The sequence below is a fragment of the Schistocerca americana genome, chromosome X, assembly GCF_021461395.2.
Source record: "Schistocerca americana isolate TAMUIC-IGC-003095 chromosome X, iqSchAmer2.1, whole genome shotgun sequence".
NCBI classification, from domain to species: domain Eukaryota; kingdom Metazoa; phylum Arthropoda; class Insecta; order Orthoptera; family Acrididae; genus Schistocerca; species Schistocerca americana.
In genome coordinates, this window is record NC_060130.1 from 883,838,565 (window position 1) to 883,858,632 (window position 20,068).

A 20,068-nucleotide genomic window follows, 5' to 3' on the forward strand; every position below is an offset into this window, starting at 1 on the left:
CCTGCACAACTGGTTGCGTAGGAGTACCGAGAAGTAATATTCATAACCGAATATCAGGTATAACAACAAATTTTTGTCGTATTTCAGCGAGTAATATTTGCTTTATTTCATGCTCGCAGTGGAACGACTTTCACAAAAAAAGATATATGTTAGCGGTTAAATATACGTCGCCTTTCAGCTAGTTTATTTCTGTAATTACGCAGAAAACGTGCTTTTGCCATAGTTGGGGAGCAGCAAGAGGGAGTGACCCTGTGCTGTATATTATGCTCCAGTTAGAGTAATTAGCAAGTTCCCGTGGCTGCACGGAAGTGCGTTAAGTAATTTTGACAAACGCGTTGTAATTAGTAAAGAGCCACGGGCGCGCCGCTCTGAATGTCACAGCCTTGTTCTGGCGCTGGCGCCACGTCCCACATCTCGTCTCACAGCTCACCATTCCCGCTCCAAGGTTACCTGCCGTGTTTTAGTTCAGTGGTGTGTAGCAATGACGACGCAAGCGCTAAAATAAAAAAAAACTGAAAGTTTGTGCTTCGAAGATGGAAAATTATAGGGTAGAAGGACTTGTTCAAGATACCACGCATTGTTACGGGGTTCGGAGACAGCCACACCGAGCTCCTGATACCTGCGCAACACGTATTGGTCCGGCGAACGCTATACATGCGTAACATAGTTTATTTCAAAGAAATTCCCTCGTTATCATCGATATAAAGAAACTCGAAGGCAGTGGAGTTGCAAATGAAAGCACTCGCAAAGTGTAATTTAGTAATAAGCGAATAATGATTGTTAATTTGATTTGGGTGCGAGAAAGCATTTTGTTGTAGATGCACGTTGAAATCGATGAAGACTTCGAAAAGGATTGTTTGCCCAGTTATGTATTAAGTCAGAGGGGTTTCAAGCAGTCCTAAGGAATATTCCTCCTCCTCGATCGCGTTTTATTTATTTATTCGTTTGAATAAAGTCTTTTCGATGTTTAAGTCACTTGTGGAACTTGAGATTTCATGAAAAAAATCGACTTAGAACTGAAAAATCGAATTAGAACTTGTCCTCCCCCCCTCCCTCTACGACAATAATGGTGACGGAAGCTCGGGTTCCACATGTGCTTTAGACACGGACGAGCAATTTTTGTTCATGAAGTGTGATGTAAAACACTACGAGGTTTCGTACAGGTAGTTTGATTATAGAACTCCTTCTTATGAAGAAAACAAACTACATAGAAGATATCTCCAGTCAGAAGAATTCACTCCGTCTTATTAATTTTAAATCTATAAATAAGATGTATTTTTATTACAGTAATATTAATGACGGTAATAATAACAATACTAACTGAAAGAAGCAGTGATAACACAAAAGTAAATAAAAGATAGAAAAATATTTCGGCGGGAAATTCGTGATTGGACAGGTGGCCAGACAGAAGGAAGCCAAGGAGACCGGAAACATTTTGTCTGAGTGTAGGAAGGACCCCTTCTTCGAGAGTGGAAGTAATCTGAGCATAAAGAAAGGCAGAAGGAAAATAATTAAACGCTCTGTGTTGTGTATCTCCTCTTCCAGTAAGGCGTCAACTTGAATGATAATAACATAATAATAATAAAGTACTGTTTTTATTTAATTGCAGAATTTATAGCCTTCCTCCTTTGTGAATGAATAAAATGGCAGAATCATTGCCATGAAAATGCAATAATAATGCTTACACATTGTAAGTGTCGTATGTCTTTTTGAGAAGAGTGTCTCCTAGGCGCTCATCCTCCTAAATCGAAAGTGTGATATTTACAATGAACCGCAAAACTGTTTGTAAATGTAGAAGGTCAATGATTTAATTTTATAAGTACGATCGGTTTCGGCCTTAGCTGTTTATCAAATATTTTACCACTATTAGTAAGCACGAAGTATATAAGAGACCCACGTTAAATACAGGATTACCAGATAGGTACTTATTAATTCGCTTCAGACAGCTCGGAGCATGTTGGAAAACTGTCTATTATGCTCGCTCACATTCTCTATACGAGGGTCAACAAAAACGATAGAAAACTCGTCTGATAACTAAGGAAATATTTATTGCAGCGTATTAGTGCCTGACTATATTTCAATCACGAAATGTGCCTTGTCGATGTGACAAGTTTTAAGTCTCGACCAAGTCAATAGTAGTGGTCGTGCAGTTTATAACAAACATGTTCTGCAACACCGGGAAATGTCGAATATAAGATGTGATAAAAGAAAAACGAGACTATTGTAGCAATTTACGTACTGAATAAATATCTTCAGTAGAGGTGGTCGCCGTCAAAGTAGGACGTATTTGAGTCCACACAGAATGGCATTCCCGCCTTCCTCAGCTCAAAACATTTCAGCGCGTCGTTTTCTGTGAGTCTGTGCAGGAACTGTGAAGTATTTGCTTTGCGGCGGAGCTCAAGACCACATCTACTGTGAACAGCTCATCCATTGTCACTGAGTCGAACGAGCAAGTTTATCCGCTTGGAAAATCATCTTTTGCTTCCGGTTCCACTAATGACTCAATGTCGGAAAGAGGAATTGCTTTGGAATTCGTTGTTGACAAAGTGGAAATGAGGAAGTGGGGAGAAGAGGGGAGATCGGTCAATATCGTGGCTTCTGCTTCATGGAGACGCTAAACCGTTTATTTGGCTGGCTGCTCTCATGATGCTTGCCCACGCTGTTGTTCCGCCCCCACAACCCACCATTTGGCAAAATACGACTGTCACAGTCAGACAGAAGTCGCACGGAATCATTTTCCTATTTTCTTTTGCCTGTATGCCGTACCTGTACGTGGAAGGCACGGTTACTATCGGATTTGACATTGTTAATATTACAGAGTGGCCCCTTGCCCTTCCTGTAGTCACCTCTTACCTCTTAATCAGAGTTCTGAAAATAAGGAAGGATCAGATTTAACATGTCAACAATGATGACATCACTGGAGACTGAAAGAGACCAGAAGCTCGGGTGGGCGAAGATGGGACCGGAAGTGGCAGCAGAAATTTCCCAGTGCTCTGTCTAAACATATATTTTTAACGTTTTCAAATTTTTCCGTGTGTAGACCGTCAAATCATGCGTATGTCCAAGCAAATCTAAACATGTCCTGGAATTTTGGAGAGCGAAGTTGATTATTTGTGTGTGCCTGAACTTTGATAATTGTCTGAAAATAAAAAATTAAAATTTTTACTCGAAGGAAGATTCGAACCAAGGACCTCTCCTTCTGCAGCTGCTCACACTAACCACGGGACCACGGCGCTCCTGAGCTGACACTCTGCTTGATGTTGCCTATCTTGCGCATGGACTACTCAGTTTGTATATTTTGCTTATTTTTTCATAGTTCCATACAAGTTCTTCCTGTTTTCTCAATTGATCTGTGTTCAGTTTTTCAAGGCCTATCCACTGTGCCAAATTATAACTAAATCTGAGGGGGGTGCGATGGGGAGGTTCCTTTGTAAGAGCTGATGGTAGGGTTCGAGTGTGCCGCAGACTCCACCAAGCCATTGACCCAAGTTGTCAACAAGGCACCCTGCACGTTAGTGTGTGTTGTGATTACATGGATCACTGACCGGAAATGGTTATATCCGGCTACTTGAAGACCATTTGCAGCCATTGAAGGACTTAATGTCCCCAAACAACGATGGATGACAATGCGCCATGGCGAGACCACTACGGTCGCAGGTTCGAATCCAGCCTCGGGCATGGATGTGTGTGATGTCCTTAGGTTTAAGTAGTTCTAAGTTATAGGGGACTGATCACCTCAGAAGTTAAGTCCCATAGTGCTCAGAGCCATTTGAGCCAATGCACCGTGTCAGTGGGCCACAATTGTTCGCTATTGGTTTGAAGAACATTCTGGACAATTCGAGCGGAAGACTTGCTCACCCAGATCGCCCTTACATGAATCCCATAGACATGTATTGGACATAATCGAGAGGTCAGTTCGTGCACAAAATCCTGCATCAGCAACATTTTCGTAATTATGGACGGCTACAGAGGCAGCATGGCTCAGTATTTCTGCAGGAGACTTGCAACGACTTAATGAGGCCATACTATATGTGGTGTCACCGCCAGACACCACACTTGCTAGGTGGTAGCCTTTAAATCGGCCGCGGTCCGTTAGTATACGTCGGAGCCGCGTGTAGCCATTATCAGTGATTGCTGACCGAGCGCCGCCACACGGCAGGTCTAGTCTAGAGAGACTCCCCAGCACTCGCTCCAGTTGTACAGCCGACTTTGCTAGTGATGGTTCACTGCCTACATACGCTCTCATTTGCAGAGACGACAGTTTAGCATAGCCTTCAGCTACGTCATTTGCTACGACCTAGCAAGGTGCCATATTCAGTTACTATAATCTGAACAGATAATACTGTGAATCATGTGCCGTCAAGAGCGACGTTCATCATTAATGGATTAAAGTTAAGTATCAACTAATTTCGTCCGCTTTCTAAATTCTAATTCCTTGTCATGTTCCAGACCTCACGTCAGTATAGTTCTTCCCTCCTCACGCCAGCCTGCGTGAGCTAAAACGCGTGCAGTTCGGCCTCCCCTCGTAAAACGGTGTTGGCTGTTCAGCCAACACAACACCATATCGAGTTACTGCACTACGCTGGGGAAAAGTAGGTCCGACACGATATTTGGAGGTATTCCATGACTTTTGTCACTCCAGTGTGCATGCACACAGTGAAAACTTCCGACAAGGTAATTTTCGAGGTGGACCGCCTCCTGAAGAGCCAAAATGCGGACTTCTGCGGCAAAGTTCTCCGCCAAGTCATCCATCGTTGGGGAAAATGTATCGCATTGAAGCATGAATATCTAGAGAACGACTCCTCATTACCAAATTCCGTGGTCGCAACTTTATTGTCTCGCGGTGAGAATTACAACTGTATGACTACTCCCATTAATGTTGTGACTGCTGGGACACTTGTAGGTCGCGCGGTGTGATGTGAGGGCGAGGGCGGCGCGTTTGCTGGGCTTGCGCGCAGCCGCAAGTCATTACCGGGGTCGCCATCCGTCACGCCTGTCGGTACGCGTGAGCAAGCCGTCAGCGTTCCTCTAGAGCGGCCACCGAACACGCACTCGCAGCCACACTGCGTGTGTGTGCCCGTAGGTCTGTGGTGTCGCCTTAAACGAGACCGAGTCATCCCGATAAAAACGTGCTCAACCTCTTTTAAATTATCTCTCGCCCTGATTTCCACTTCGAAGTAAATGGAAGCGTCGTTTCGACATCCTTTGAGGCGCTTTCGTGATATCTTGCTTTTAAACACTTTCTTTCGTGTTTATTTGCGGTAATGCATTTAGATCGGCTGTCGGAATAGCGCGGTGCTCGAGCCTGCACTGGAAATGCGCGATCTCTTTGTCACACGCTTCTTTGAAAAATTTCGCGGACGTTTCTCTTCTCCACCGTTTCGGCGTACCTCGTTTCATTGACTGCAATTTACAGGAAAATATTGAGCGAGATGTTATTATTCATCAGCCAATCGTGTATTTCACACATTCAGCTACCCTAGCTGGTAAACAGCTAAAAAAACACCTTTTTAAGATTTTGTGGACAATTTTCCGAAATTTCCTTACAGAAGAAGTTCTTTATCGCTAGGTAACCTTCCTCTGCAAGAACAGAATATAATTATGAAACATATAATCTCCTTGTGTTTTTTCATCTGACTGAGAGTTCACTGTAAGAGGATGCAGTAAAGGCTATAAGGGAGCTCGTCAACCCCCAGCTACCACCCCCCCCCCCCCTTTCCCCTGCTGCCAAAAGTTTATATTACTACTTAAAGTACATATTCTAATCGTTACGTATATCATTTACAGAATATATCATACATTCATTTCTTTGAAATGGATAATTGGTTTCCTTGCTATTTTGGCCGGAAACAAAATGAGAGCATACTTAAATTCACCAAAAGTGAATGTCAAAATGAATCTAAAAGTATCAGATGTGGATTCGTGCAATATACATATAACATTTGTTCAACATGCAGTGGTTGATGTACGCAAATGTGTATGAGTACTTGCGTATTCGTGGTTTGAACAATTACCATCCCAGCACTTTACTCCGTGTTATCTACAAAGTTTTCAATAAAGTGTTAACAAATCGCATCAATGCAGTTGCGAATAACGCACAACCCACAGAACAAGCGTGATTCGGTAGTAGCTGCAGCGCAACTGACCATATACAAGTACATTCCCTGTGTGAAATAATTAGTCGAGCTAATGAATAGGAAATGCCAGTATGGGTAGCTTTTACAGACTTTGAAAAGGCCACACTGCTGTTGTATATGTACTGACAAAACAAGGTGTGGAAACGTGAAGATGAACAGCGTATGTGTCTGTTTAACAAAGTGTCGTAATTTTAAATCCATAATACTGTATCAAGCATTTATCCGAATGTCTACGTTAAATTTAAGTGTCCTACAGAGAGATGTTTCGTTTGAATTTGATGGCTTCTCTCAGCATAGGCAAAACACACTAGAAACTTTTCTACTGGAAGAAGAGTAACGCAAGGTGACACCATATCACCGAAACTATTTATAGCAGACCTTCAGATGGCTATGTTCAAAATTAGTCGGAAAGAAAGGGGAACTGGAATAAATGGGAAAAGACTCACCAACTTGCGATCTGCAGACATAATGAAAGAAGCGACGGATTTTGGACAGGTAATAAGCAAATGTATGTAATGAGGGATGGAGTGCTTCTACATCTACATCTACATGATTACTCTGCAATTCACATTTAAGTGCTTGGCAGAGGGTTCATCGAACCACAATCATACTGTCTCTCTACCATTCCACTCCCGAACAGCGCGCGGGAAAAACGAACACCTAAACCTTTCTGTTCGAGCTCTGATTTCTCTTATTTTATTTTGATGATCATTCCTACCTATGTAGGCTGGGCTCAACAAAATATTTTCGCATTCTGAAGAGAAATTGGTGACTGAAATTTCGTAAATAGATCTCGCCGCGACGAAAAAGTCTTTGCTTTAATGACTTCCATCCCAACTCGCGTATCATATCTGCCACACTCTCTCCCCTATTACGTGATAATACTAAACGAGCTGCCCTTTTTTGCACCCTTTCGATGTCCTCCGTCAATCCCACCTGGTAAGGATCCCACACCGCGCAGCAATATTCTAACAGAAGACGAACGAGTGTTGTGTAAGCTGTCTCTTTAGTGGACTTGTTGGATCTTCTAAGTGTCCTGCCAATGAAACGCAACCTTTGGCTCGCTTTCCCCACAATATTATCTATGTGGTCTTTCCAACTGAAGTTGTTCGTAATTTTAACACCCAGGTACTTAATTGAATTGACAGCCTTGAGAATTGTAGCATTTATCGAGTAATCGAATTCCAACGGATTTCTTTTGGAACTCATGTGGATCACCTCACACTTTTCGTTATTTAGCGTCAACTGCCACCTGCCACACCATACAGCAATCTTTTGTAAACCGCTTTGCAACTGATACTGGTCTTCGGATGACCTTACTAGACGGTAAATTACAGCATCATCTGCGAACAACCTAAGAGAACTGCTCAGATTGTCACCCAGGTCATTTATATAGATCGGGAACAGCAGAGGTCCCAGGACGCTTCCCTGGGGAACACCTGATACCACTTCAGTTTTACTCGATGATTTGCCGTCTATTACTACGAACTGCGACTTTCCTGACAGGAAATCACGAATCCAGTCGCACGACTGAGACGATACCCCATAGGCCCGCAGCTTGATTAGAGGTCGCTTGTGAGGAACGGTATCAAAAACTTTCCGGAAATCTAGAAATACGAATACAACTTGACATCCCCTGTCGATAGCGGCTTGAAGATAAGTTGTGGCAGTTTACGATCTTTTGAGCACGATCCGGAACTAAAGATCCGTAAAGAGGTTCATTTCGAGACACAAAATATTATGTGTACTTTACATGCTGTATCGGTTCCTCTATAAATACGCTAGTTGCTTTCCTACAAATTACTGGACAGAAGTTGGTCGTTAGAGGTCTCCTCCAGTAGAGGTGCGTTTCTTACGGTTAGCGACGTTATCAGCGCAGCTAGCTGGCGTATCTGCATACTGGCATCGTAGCTGACTGGTTCTCTATCTTGATTGAGGATGGGTCGGTCGAACTGGTGCCGGCGCTGGCGTACGTTAAACAACAGTTGCACGTAAACATTTGTCCGTTGCAAATTCTGTTATCACCTAATTAATCGCTTCCTATAATTGGGCACATAATGGACAGCTAAATCACCCATTAAGATGTCTTATTTCTAGTACATTATTAATTTCAAAGTAATATAATAATTAAGCGTTATCTTAGGGAAAAGAAAATGTTTTATTTAACGACAAGATTAAATGCACACCAGTAATCTTCCCTGCCTATCAGGCTGTCGTTTATAATTAGGTGAAATTCTGGCTAATTAATTTTAATTAATAGCGTACTGAACCTGTTTGAAAATCAGCAGTAATTTCGGAAAAGCATCCCTACGTACTCCCACAAAAAATTTCTCGTGGTCTTTACAAGCAACTTTGACAATAATTCCTCACTAATACCACTTTTTGCGCAGACTCACACAGTCTTCGGACAACTGTTTTTGTTTTGTGGCCTCAAAAATTCCGATGAAACATCTCCGTGTAGCACACGGAAATTTAACGTAGACATTCGGATAAATGCTTGATACAGTATTATGGATTTAAAATTACGACACTTTGTTAAACAGAGCACATATGGTGTTCATCTTCACGGAATTTGTTTCATCGCAGCGGTGGTAATCGATACGCTCAATATATTTTTTATAACAGGAAATAAATCAGGTTGAAAAGAAGATGTTTGGAGTGTGTATTAACGTTAACGTTAATGACTGTTAGAACACTACAAGCAATTAAGGCAAGCTCATATCCACATGTCATAAACGCGGTGACATAACTGCAAAAGTTTCGCTGCAAAAAAGAGAGATATAGCTCCACTTGCAATTCAGACATTTAAAGACAGTTTCAGAAAGTACAGCTGGCTACAAATCCACTACTCGGACATGTTAAATGACATGTATCATACGTTTCTATAACACTTCATCACCTTCTTTGATATTTCTTTTCCATTGAACTACTGCAGCAGAAATGTGTAGTAGTAAGTGAGGAGGAAACGAAGACTGTGTCCTAATATGAAGGACATTCACAGCCCAATTACAGAAACTCACTACAGACAATACTGGAAAGTGTTGAAGAGTGTAATTAGACAGACGAAAGTCACCAACTACATCAGCAGATTAGGAAGTTCTCAGAACAACTTGAAAACGGTGTGGACATGCAGCAACAAACTGAACCGCAGTTGGCACTGTATTATCACAAAGAACTGTTAGAAATCGGCTACTTCAAGGAAAGCTCCGGGGCAGAAGTGCTGTAGCGCGCATTTCACTCATCCCAGATCACCGACGTTTGCGATGTCAGTGGTGTCAAGCTAGAGTTCATTGGAGGGTAGGGTGGAGGTCTATTGTGTTTTCTGGTGAAAGCTGGTTCTGCCTTGTTGAGCGTGTGTTTGTTAGAAGGAGACCAGTAGAAGGCCTGAAAGCAACATGCCTGCGTGCTACTGGACCTACACCTGGAGTTATGATGTGGGGTGCGATTTCACATGACAGCAGGGGCACTCTAGTGGATATCCCACTGCAGACTTGTACATCACCTGGTGATTCGACCTGTTGTACAGCCATTCATGAACATAATTACACGGGGTGTTTTCCAACAGGATAACGCTCGCTCACGTACCGCTGTTGTAACCCAACATGCTCTACAAAGTGTCGACATGTTGCCTTGGCCTCCTCGATCATCACGGGACATTATCGGCCGACAACTCCAGCGTCATCCATAAAGAGCATTTACCGTCCCTGTACTGACGACAAAGTGCAACAGGCATGGAACCCCATCCCACAAACTGACATCCGGCGCCTGTACATCACAATGCATACACGTTTGCTTGCTTGCATTCAACATTATGACTGTTGCACCGGTCATTGATAACAGCATTTGACATTTGCAATAGCTTATCTCGCGCTTATATTAACCTTTGATCTTGCAATGTTAATCACTTGAATATGTTACCTAGACAAATGTATTCCCGAATGTTCATTACCCACGTTAATTACTTTTTGGTGCTGCGATTTTTTCTCATCAGTGTTTATTAGAACCAAGAATATTCGAAGAAGCTAACAAGGCGTAATCGGATATTTCGGTGACTAATTTTTAGGTCAATTTACTTAAAAAGTCCGAATAAGAAAACGTGCAAGGTGCGTGTTATCAGGAGTCATCAAGTACTGTGCCCGCCCCCGGTAGCTGAGTGGTCAGCGCGACAGAATGTCAGTCCTAAGTGTCCGGGTTTGATTCGCGGCTGGGTCGGAGATTTTCTCTCCCCATCGACGTGCAAGTTGCCGAAGTGGCGTCAAATCGAAAGACTTGCACCCGGCAAACGGTCTACCCGACGGGAGACCCTAGTCACACGACATTTACATTTACATCAAGTACTGTCAGTGAAATCAGCGAGTGATCGGAACGTGCAAAGGATGCTAGGAGTATTAAATAAAGCCGCGCGGAATAAAATCGAATACATGTAGAAGGTACTCGAGAATTTCGATGCGACTACAGACATTTTTCCTTAGCGAAGTGACGGGCGTTGTGACAAAAGAACTAAATGTCGCGTGTTGCCCTTTGGCGGATGGTTGTAAGCGCCTACTCGATATGCGACAGGCGTCACACTTTGAACTACACCCCAATGAATAGTTTTTGAGGGTCGGCTACCACGTGTACCAAAGTACACTGTCACCGTCCTCTTATTGACAGATCGAAGACTGCAGGCCGTGACAGGTACTCCCTCATTGTAAAACTTACTTCCTGTTTTGTTACTTGGTAGGGACATCGTATTAATGAAAATATGTTTCATTGCCTGTAACAGCGTTATTCATCATTGTGCCACTTTCCAACTTGAAGTATCTCCTTGCATCTCGAGACATTATGTGCCATCTAATTCTTTGTCATGGAGGTTTATATCCAGAAACATATAAGTTTCCCATCTTTGTTTGTTTCCAAGGAATGGTGTGAAGTACAGCTGCAGTCAATTGAAAGGAGTCAATCTGCTTCCGTACATCACAATAGGCTCTTTACAGTGCTCGTTGAAGAAGTTTTAATTAAGGGCGGAGTACCTTCGATAATCAAGCCATTCTTCAGAAAATCTTGAAGCATATTAATGTCATAAGGCAATGTGGACGGTCATCTTTTGGGACTGGAAATTATTTCACAGCTCTGATCTACAGTATCTCTCGAGAATAACTGTAATGCAACATCCTCGTTAAACCATTTCGTTCCACTGTCACTAATTTTTAAAATAACGGTGCACAGCGGGGGGGGGGGGGGGGGGGGGGTATTACGTATCGAAATTAGCGGCTTTGCATCCTATTCCATTCGAGTATGGAACGAGGGAAAAATAGTTCTATTTCATAAATAACATTTTTTGTTAAAAAAACGCGTTTAAGCTGTATATACGAGAGGACTCCAAAAAGTAAGTTTAACATTATTATCGCAGGCCAAGTAACTTTCACCTCATTCTAGAGTACACTTCAAAGTGATACACATACATGACACCGTTTTTCAACATAGTCGCGAAGTCTCTATAAACGACGGTCGGAACTGTCTACCGATTGTTCCATTTCTCGACAGTAGAAATCCGTTCCTCCACCACGAAGCCACTCGAGAACCTCTGTCTGAACGTCCTCAACCTAGAAAAACCTCTTTCCTCAAAATTTTCTTTCAGCTTGTCGGACAGATGGAAATCGCGCGGCGCCTGATCCGGACTGCTTGGCGGATAATTATGACCCACGTCTGTGCTGCCCAAGTCGAATTGTTGGAATTTTGTTCACAAGAATCGCGCTGCCTCGCGTATTTCAGCCAACCACGCTATTTCACTCAGGTACAGTGATACGCTTGTTATTTGTATCGCAGCAGAACTGTCTGTGTAGGGTACCCGGAACATGTACGAGGTTGGTTCAGAAAATTCCGGAACTTGATCAACAAAATTTTCCTACCCGTACCTTTTACTTGTTGTGCATGGTCTCCTACGAAATACTCTCCCCCACAATTGATACACCGGTCCCAACGTCGTTTCCACTCCCGGAAGCGGTCTCGGTACGCCTCTTACAGGGTCGCGCGAAGCGTCGTCTGCGAAATTTCTTTTCTCTCTTCTATGGTTGCAAATCTTCGTCATTTCAACGGGATTTTCAACTTTGGAAATAAAAAAAAGAGTACGCAAGGGCAAGGTCTGGAGAGTATGGAGGATGAAGCAGCACAGTGATTTCGTTTTTTGTGCAATACTCGCGCATCAACAGGGATGAAAGTGCGGGTGGGTTATCGCGATGTAAGAGCCATGAATTGTCTTGACACATTTCATGCCGTTTCCTTCTCACATTTTCACGCAGGCGTCGCAACACGTCCCGATAGTATCATCGATTAACAGTTTGTCCCTGTGGCGCGAATTCATGAAGAACTAATCCTTCAAAGTCAAGGGAAACTATCGGCATGGCTTTGACATTTTTTTGTTCTTGGTGAAACCTTTCCCGACCTTTTCTGAAGCTCGAACCTTGGTCTCAACATCGCAACCGTAGACCCACGTCTCACCACCAATTACGGTTCTCTTAAGGCATATCTCGTTCTTATTTGCGCGATCCAAAAGCTATTCACAGATTAGGAGGCGAAGGTCTTTCTGGTCTTGACTCATAAGCCGTAGGACGAACTTGGCGGCAACGCCATGCATTCCAAGACGCTGTGCCAGGATTTCATAACATGATCCAACTGAAATGTTACATTCTTCTACAATATCTCGGACATTCAGTTTTCGATTTGCACGCACAACTTCGTCAACGTTCCTGACATGAGAGTCGTCGGCAGCAGTCCAAAGGGTCCTGAACGAGTGTCATCTTTAACTTACGTCCGGCCATTTTTAAACCGTGTGAACCATGCGTAACACCGAGTACGGCTTAAGCACTCATCACCGTAGGCTTCCTGCATCATTTGGTGTGTCTCTGTAAAGGTTTCCTTGAGTTTCGGCCGGCCGAAGTGGCCGTGCGGTTAAAGGCGCTGCAGTCTGGAACCGCAAGACCGCTACGGTCGCAGGTTCGAATCCTGCTTCGGGCATGGATGTTTGTGATGTCCTTAGGTTAGTTAGGTTTAACTAGTTCTAAGTTCTAGGGGACTAATGACCTCAGCAGTTGAGTCCCATAGTGCTCAGAGCCATTTGAACCAAGCCAACCTTGAGTTTCAGGCAAAATTTAATGCAGACGCCTTGCTGTTCTAACTCTGCCATCTCGAAATTCGCAAACTGTGCGACACAACTTCCTACTTAATACAGCACTGAGCAATAACTAACAGACTCGTACTGTCTTCTGATACTGCGCCAGTCTTGCTGCGCAATGTTCTTAATGTGGCCCTACATTTGTAACCTACTTTTTGAAGTCCCTAAGAATAATAATTTTGTTCTTCAATTCGGTGTTCGGGTACGAGCCCATCATCATAAAGCATTAATTACGTCCGATTAGCTAACATAAACACAGCTTATTAACTGTTAACCGTGGTATCCACACGCAATGTGCGATGCAAGCAAAGGCATTATTGTACAGTTCTCCTCGAATGTAATTTGCCCAACAGAGTTTAGCGAGGGCAACTTCTACTTTCTTCCCAAGATTCCAATTTAAATGTCCTTAACATCTCAGTTAGACTTACATATGTGCTGCTTTGACCTGTAATCCTTGGACCGCGCCTCGTAATTCGTTCGATGTCCGCTGCTGTGCTTACTTGAAAACGTCTCCCAACGCTGGAGCATTGGTCGGACTATCATCCTGTGTGCTCTTTCTTTTACAGATGCAAAGCATTTCCATGCACCTTCACAACAAAGCTAAATTATCCGTTAAGACCCCTATTTCACGTGGTTGTCTGGTAGATATCGCTTCTTACTATTAAGCATACACATCGAAGTGACGTGGCACAACACTGAAGTTTCCTACGATTATTTTAATCGAATAGTGTGAGGTTGTTTCTTTTTGTCTTGAGTTCTATTATATATTAATTTCAGGAGATCTTGAGTTCATAACCAGAAGTTGTTTAGCATCTCCTTTTTATCACCCAGCGACTGTAGTTTCTTATAGACAAAAGTTTCATTAAGAACACTCAGTGCTGTTGACTCTATCTCTTAAATCGTTCAAGTGTATTGAGAACGTAAGCGGTCCTATCAGATTTCTATTGGGCGCACCATATATTACTTTCGTATATGTTGAACATTTGCTGTCTGTTTTTGCGTACTTGGTTCTATGGTCCAAAAATTTCTCAAGGCGGTGGATGTTTTTAAAGATAGTCCGTATGATCCTACCTTTTCCATCAGTATATAGTGTTGTTCAGTGTTAAATGTGATGCGAAAGTATCCTACCTGTTACTCTGAATCTATATTTGTCAGACATAATTTGCGAAATAAAGAGAGCTGTGTTTCAAACAAGTGATTCACCCGGAATCCATATATATTCCCTCAGAGATGCAGCAACCGGAAAACTCTTTTGTTCACTGTCACAGTGTGAGATGATATTTGATCTAATTTAACCCTCATTTCATTTAACAGAAAATTCTCCAATCAACATCATTGCTGATTCTCAGACTTATAGCGATCATCGGGTCAGTCTGTTGGATAATACAGCAGAACGCGTACAACATCGACGAGGAAACTTCAGTGTACTCTAGCACAGTCAAACGAAGTGAAAAAAAACAACATGTTCTCATAGTTGGGACACTTGGCTTGTAGAAATTTATGGCTCGGCGTTTCAATAATTATATTAATTAGCCCTTATGAACACGTATTTCTTTTAAAATTTTCCAACTTTAAATTATGTCTTGAAATTACAGTAACTTATACACAAAACAAAAAAAGTGAAGTATTTTAGATTCATTAAGTGAAAAAGAAACACTTCGCAAGACGTGGTAGAGGGATAATTATGCGAGAATGCACCATGAGAATACGTAGCTCGGAATTCTTCCGTGTTTAAAGTATGAGGGCCGCTAAGATTGTCATGCGGCGCTGCGTTGTCGGACTGAGATATCCCTCGCTCTGCGGGATCAATAAACGGTGCCGCGCCTCCTTGGAATTCAAGAAAGCTTTCCCGATGGAATAAAAACCGACGCTGCGCCCCAGGCCTCGATGACTCGAGCAAGCGTTCTCGCCGGACTCACCAAACCTATCACGCGTCACGCTAGGAAGCGTTGTAGAACTGCAGTCTGTGTATGTACTGTCGGTAGACCTTCGTGACGATTAGCAAACGCTGCTGTTATTTGTATGAAATTGGTAAACAATGGCATGGTAAACAATGGCATTGGTAAACAATGGCATTTGTCAAGATGTGCAGAAAATCAGTCCATAGTGCACCATCTGCATGTACACATCGTCCCTCAGATCCGCGGAACATTACTAGATATTCGATCTAAAGACGACAGCCGTGTAAATAATAGTGTCTGGGACTTTTAATTGTTCCAGTTATAGTTTTTAGTCTTCGGATAAGACATTTACCTAAGTTCTGATCCACGGATTACCGAACTTTTTTTCTGAAGAATGCTGAATCGAGAGATGTTTGGTAGGTGTCAGGCGTGGGTTATGTGACGGCCAATCTGTGCCCAGCTTTTTTGAACCATGACAAAAGTATTTGATTTTTGGCAGGAAAATTATCATGCTGACAAAGAAAATAATACAGACTGTTCCTAGAGTGTCGTAAGTGTTGAGTTGTCTAAATATTTTTTCATGACACCTGCGTTAATTTTGCCATCGACTGAGTCTAATGGTACAATCACAAACCGTATGGAACAAACGCAGATCATAGCCTCCACCGTTTCTCGTAAAACGTGCTGGAAAATATCACTCACCAGGCATTCGATAGATTGCCACATGCCCATCATTTGAGAGCTATGCCCTGAACTGTGTGTCATTACATTATAAAATCCACATCCATTGCTCCACAGACAATCACGGCCTTGTTTACAGCATATTGTTTACTCATTATTATGGTCAGTGGTTTCTTAGTAGCACCACGACCAAGAATGCTGTGTCAAACAACCTCTCGTCGAGATTCAAAGGCCCCCGTAAGTGGCACGCAAGGGAAGTCCTCTGCAACAGATAATCAGGGTGATTAGTTAGTGCAGCACGCTTTCGCGTTCAGCCAGTCCTGTTACTTAGTTTCTTAAGTATGCTAGGGGATCGTTGGATTAAATGACTGCCTGGCGTTACCAAAACATACCAACATAACTGAAAATTTACGTGAAAAACGAAGACTAAGGTTTGACATTCTGTAGACTACAAAATCGTTACGGATCGAAGAAGCAAGCCGAAGGAAAGCAGTCGTGGTCGATTTCGAAGGTACGAGAAATTTCTCCGAATTTGCATTAAGCCATTTACGAATACCATCTCACACTTAAGAATACGAGTCTGTTCTCGTAACTACTATATACACTACTGGCCATTACAATTGCTACACCAAGAAGAAATGTAGATGATAAACGGATATTCATTGGACAAATATATTATACTAGAACTGGCATGTGATTACATTTTCACTCAGTTTGGGTGCTTAGATCCTGAGAAATCAGTACCCAGAACAACCACCTCTGGGCGTAATAACGACGCCTGGGCATTGAGACAAACAGAACTTGGATGGCATGTACAGGTACAGCTGCCCATGCAGCTTCAACACGATACCACAGTTCATCAAGAGTAGTGACTGGCGTATTGTGACGAGCCAGTTGCTCGGCCACCAGTGACTAGACGTTTTCAATTGTTGAGAGATCTAGAAAATGTGTTGGCCAGGGCAGCAGTCGAATATTTTCTGTATCCAGAAAGGCCCGTACAGGACCTGCAACATGCGGTCGTGCATTATCCTGCTGAAATGTAGGGTTTCACAGGATCGAATGGAGGGTAGAGCCACGGGTCGTAACACATCTGAAATGTAACGTCGACTGTTCAAAGTGCCGTCAATGCGAACAAGAGGTGACCGAGACGTGTAACCAATGGCACCCCATACCATCACGCCAGGTAATACGCCTGTATGGCGATGACGAATACAGGCTTCCAATGTGCGTTCACCGCGATGTCGCCAAACACGGATGCGACCATCATGATGCTGTAAACAGAATCTGGATTCATCCGAAAAACTGACGTTTTGTCATTCGTGCACGCAGGTTCGTCGTTGAGTACACCATCGCAGGTGCTCCTGTCTGTGATGCAGCGTCAAGGGTAACCGCAGTCGTGGTCTCCGAGCTGATAGTCCATGCTGCTGCAAACGTCATCGAACTGTTCGCACATATGGTTGTTGTCTGGCAAACGTCCCCATCTGTTGACTCAGGGATCGAGACGTGACTGCACGATCCGTTACAGCCATGCGGATAAGATGCCTGTCATCTCGACTGCTAGTGATACGAGGCCGTTGGGATCCAGCACGGCGTTCCGTATTACCCTCCTGAACCCACCGATTCCATATTCTGCTAACAGTCATTGGTTCTCGACCAACGCGAGCAGCAATGTCGCGATACGATAAACCGCAATCGCGATAGGCCTCAGTCCGTCATTTATCGAAGTCGGAAACGTAGTGGTACGCATTTCTCCTCCTTACACGAGGCATCACAACAACGTTTCACCAGTCAACGCCGGCCAACTGCTGTTTGTGTATGAGAAATCGGTTGGAAACTTTCCTCATGTCAGCACGTTGTAGGTGTCGCCACCGGCGCCAACCTTGTGTGAATGCTCTGAAGCGCTAATCATTTGAATATCACAGCATCTTCTTCCTGTGGGTTAAATTTCGCGTCTGTAGAACGTCATCTTCGTGGTGTAGCAATTTTAATGGCCAGTAGTGTACATTCAGCTCCGAATCCTGATATGGTCTAGACAGCGTGCGGTGAGATGGCCAGAGACTACTTGCTACATATGTATAAACAGCTGTAAAGTAATTTTCATAGTCTGTTGAAAGACCCTATTTGTTTTGAGTGAATCATTAGCGATAGGTTTGTAACTACACACACTTGTGTAAATTACTTCGGTATGACCGATGTGTGAACTACGAAATGCAACGACTACGTCCATTCAGCTGGAGACAACTTTCTTGTTCGAGCTTCACAAGCGGCGTAGCGAGTATTATGCTACACATACTCGCCTATTGCACATCTGTTTGTGGAACATACAGGCTTCAAATAATTGAAATAATGAAAAGGATAGAAGGTACGATTCGTATATGTTTGTTTTTCGGAAGAGCAGTATATAAGTACTCAGTCACCTAGTACAGAAGACGCGTGATGTCTATTTCCGTTTATAACTTTCATACCAATCACTCAAGCATCATATTAATAGGGTGTAAGCAAGTAGTGTCCATGTAGTTAAACCCAAAAAAATCTTCCACTCGGAAATAAGAATGTTTTAAATGAACGGACAACGCACAGTCAAAGTCATCATGGAGTCTGTTCATCTTAGAAATATGCACTGCCTGACACAAAAAGTGAAACACCCAGAAGGGAAGGAGGAAACGAAATGAAACTTCACACTTTGAGAGAGTATGTGATTTTATTTAACTGGTTAAAAATCGAGTCAAATTTACAAACAACTTGGCAGTATGGGCCCACTTATCAGTAGATGTTGCATCCGCTGATTCATTTGGGAAGGGAATCTGAAAGCAATTCTATTCTCTCCTGAGACAAGCAGACCCATAACTGCTGGAATTGGTCCTTGATAACCCGAAGACTGTCACGGACAGATCTGGGGATCTTGTCTGACACCACAGTATCTCAACATCAAGCAGACGGTTCATACAGACACATGTCATACGTGGACCAGCATTGCCCTGTTGAAAAACGGCACCACGGTAATGCCACGTGTGAGCTAATTCTCGTGTGCAGGATGTTAGTGACGTACCGTTGTGCCGTCAGAGTTCCCTCGATCACTACCAGCTGTGACCTGAAGTCGTAACCGATGGTTCCCACACCATGGCGCCAGAAGTAAACACCACTGTGTTTTTTCAAAACACTGGAAGAATGAGACCTCTCCTCAGGTCGCCACCATACCCACCACCGGTGCTCATCTGGGGTAGTGTAGAACCGCTATTCATCGTTCAACACAACGTGACGCCATTCATCAGCAGTCCAAGTTTAAGCTTTCTGGAAACGGTACCACTCAAAATACAACCGTTTGTGTTGTGGTGTTGACGGGAGTCTAAGCATGGGACGGTAATTCCCTAGTCTGCTAGTTTCCAACCAATGGTGAGAGAGAACAGAGACTGTTGTTGGAGGGAGTCCATTACTTATTTTCAGATGGCAAGCGCAAACGCGAGGAGGTTACGAAGTGCTTGGTGCACAATACTGTGATTCTCCCCAGTGAGGGTCAGACTTGGTCGAATGGAACCTTGATGACGAGCATGTCTGCCCTCACTTTCCCGTCCAGTGCATTATCGGGCCACTGTCACACCTGAATGGTCCACAAATCTGGATACAGCAGGATTCGACCAGCAGGCCAAATGGAGACCTAGAATGAAGACCCTCTCAAACTCTATCAGGTGCTGATAGTGCTCTCTCACTCGAGTACGCAGCATCTCCGTGCCCTTCACAGCGATCAGTCAACGTCTGACGTAGTTCACGTCCCTGATATACCCTACCAGGTTTGGTAACAACAAAAAATGGTTCAAATGGCTCTGAGCACTATGGGACTTATCTTCTGAGGTCATCAGTCCCCTATAACTTAGAACTACTTAAACCTAACTAACCTAAGGACATCACACACATCCATGCCCGAGGCAGGATTCGAATCTGCGACCGTAGTGGTCGCGCGGTTCCAGACTGTAGCGCCTAGAACCGCTCGGCCACTTCGGCCGGCTGGTAACAACACCAAACTTGAACAACTCTAATACACACCGCTGCCCATGCTACCTGTCTCAGCAAACTGCAAATCTGATCATTTACATACCCACCAATGGTTGTACATGTATGAAGTTGCGTTGACATACGACCCATGTCTTCTGAATGCTTTACTTTTTTGTCAATAAATGTACAGAGTGGCAATAATTGAA

General features: G+C 43.4%; 1 protein-coding gene across 1 annotated transcript in view; it reads right to left on the reverse strand.

Annotated features, from left to right (window-relative positions):
* Window positions 1-20,068, reverse strand: part of LOC124556370 (circadian locomoter output cycles protein kaput) — an 815,111-nt gene that overhangs the window by 647,202 nt on the left and 147,841 nt on the right. The window lies entirely within an intron of this gene.